The sequence below is a fragment of the Natator depressus genome, chromosome 14 (genome assembly GCF_965152275.1).
Source record: "Natator depressus isolate rNatDep1 chromosome 14, rNatDep2.hap1, whole genome shotgun sequence".
NCBI classification, from domain to species: domain Eukaryota; kingdom Metazoa; phylum Chordata; order Testudines; family Cheloniidae; genus Natator; species Natator depressus.
Window position 1 is genome coordinate 17,545,919 of NC_134247.1, and position 2,215 is coordinate 17,548,133.

Sequence of the window (2,215 nt, forward strand, 5' to 3'; positions counted from 1 at the left end):
GCCTGCGTGGATGGGACTCCTGTCCGGGAGCGTGCAAAATGCTTGCATACACTAGTGTGACCAGGGACAGCTGCCGGTGAGCCTAGTGCCCACCCAGCGGGCAAGACTGGGGCCAGTACAGCCGCACTAGAGGAGATGCTCAGGCTGGATGCTGGTTCCCCTGTGACCAGTGACCCAATATGCTGCTGCTTTTGTTGTTGCGGTTCCTGGCCTGGTTGCTGGCCATGGCCCTGCTGGTCTGCTCATTGTCGCTAGAGACCTGCAGCTTCACGAATATCCACAGATATAAATTTTGTATCCACACAGGGCTCTACCAGCTAGCATCTGGGTGCCCCAGGCTCCCTGCTTCCAGCCAGGCTAATGCCTGCCCGGCTTCCTGCTGCCAGCCAGGCTAATACCTGCCCGGCTCCATGCAGGGAGCCCGGCTGCTGCCCAGAGGCTCCTGGCTCCCCACGGGGAGCCTGACTGTTCCCCAGGCTTTCGGCTCCCTGCTGCAGTCGGGCTCCCAGCAGGGATTCAGGAGCCTCAGTGCAGTCACCGGGTTCCCTGCAGGGAGCTCAGGGCACAGCCTGGCTGGGAGTGGGGAGCCCCCGGACTCCAGGTGTGGCGCTTTCAGACGGGAGCCCGGCTACGCCAGGGAGCTAAGGGGATGTCACCTGGGATCCTGGTGGGGAGCTGTGTATGGAGCTGAGAGCCTGGGCTCTCAGCCCCCACACTGCCCCTCTTAAGTCATCCCCTGGTGAGGATGCATACTGGTGACAGAAGGAGGGTAGTATGGATATGAACAACCGCAGTAATTACTGCGGTGGTTGTAAGTAGACATGCCCTTAGAAATGGATAAATGGGTTGAAACAGGAGAAGCCCTTCCGTCAGCATAGGTAATGTCTTCACTGAAGCACTACAGTAGGGCAGCTGCAGAATTTTAAGTACGGACAAGTCCTGTGTATAGAACTTACAGCTCATATTGGGTCTATGCCCTGCTTCTTAACAGTCTGCCCTGAGGCTGGTACTCATGCTCTTGATCCACGGCAGAACAGCTTGACACACACAATACATACACACCACACATCCCTCAAAACATCAGTGATATGGTGGAAGATTTTCAAGCTCATTATATTTGATGTGCACCCAAGCACAACCATACGGAAGTTTAATTACCCAGAGCAAAACCACACTTTCTTTTTCACTGACCTCTGAAAGCCTACTTTAGTAAGTTGATGACCTACAGATGGGACTGAAGAATGGAGGCAGAAATCCATGGTTCTGCCTCAGTATTTTAATAGATGCCGAATGTAGACACCCTAAGTATTAGTTACTCCAAAAGCACTAATGCCAGCCATTTGCACTACTCTTGCCTTGTCTTTACCCTTCTCATAAAACGCCACCATTGCTACAGAAACTCTTGTGAAGTTAATTTAGTCCCAGTGAAAGGTGCCACGTTCAAAATTCTGGAGACAAGAGGCATTTGTGTAGCGTCAGAACAGATTCAGCAACAGGCTGTAGTAGAGCAAGCTTCCCTAGCAATGTCTCTCGATCCAGGGAATTCAGCATCAGCATCCATTTCGTTCTTGTCCTCGCTGTAGCAACTGACAATAAAGGTGTGAAGTGTGATGGCGGTTGTGATTTGGTGGACACGTCTTCTCCAGGAACTAGACTGAGACCGGCTTACAATCAACTGTTGGATGTAACAACTTCTGGACATAGCAGAGTTGACACAGTGGATTCTTTTGAGGGAACAGAAAGAGACAAGAAAAGCTATGCATCTTTCCCACTTCAACCCCTCAATGTCACTCCTTTAAATAGCTTTCAGGTTACACACGGTGCTCCTTTCAGCTTAGTTTAGGGTGACCAGATAGCAAGTGTGAAAAAATCAGGACGGGGGAGTACGGGGGTAGAGTCCTATATAAGACAAAGCCCCTAATATCTGGACAATCCCAATAATATTGGGACAGCCGGTCAATCTCACTTAGTTTCACGCAGTAGCAGAACATCAAGATCTGCCTCCCTATGCCCTGCAGGAGAAAGCTCTCTAAGTGTTACTCTTATTCATAATTTTTCTGACACACAATAGTTTCCCTGCCTCATCTCTCAGCTCAGAGATGTTTTCAGGCCAGGGAAGTTAGAGATAAATTGGTCTGCGTTTTTGTAATGTTACCTACCAGATGGAGAAACATGCCGTTTTATGTCTTAGCTCTTTGAAGTTCTGAAATAAATT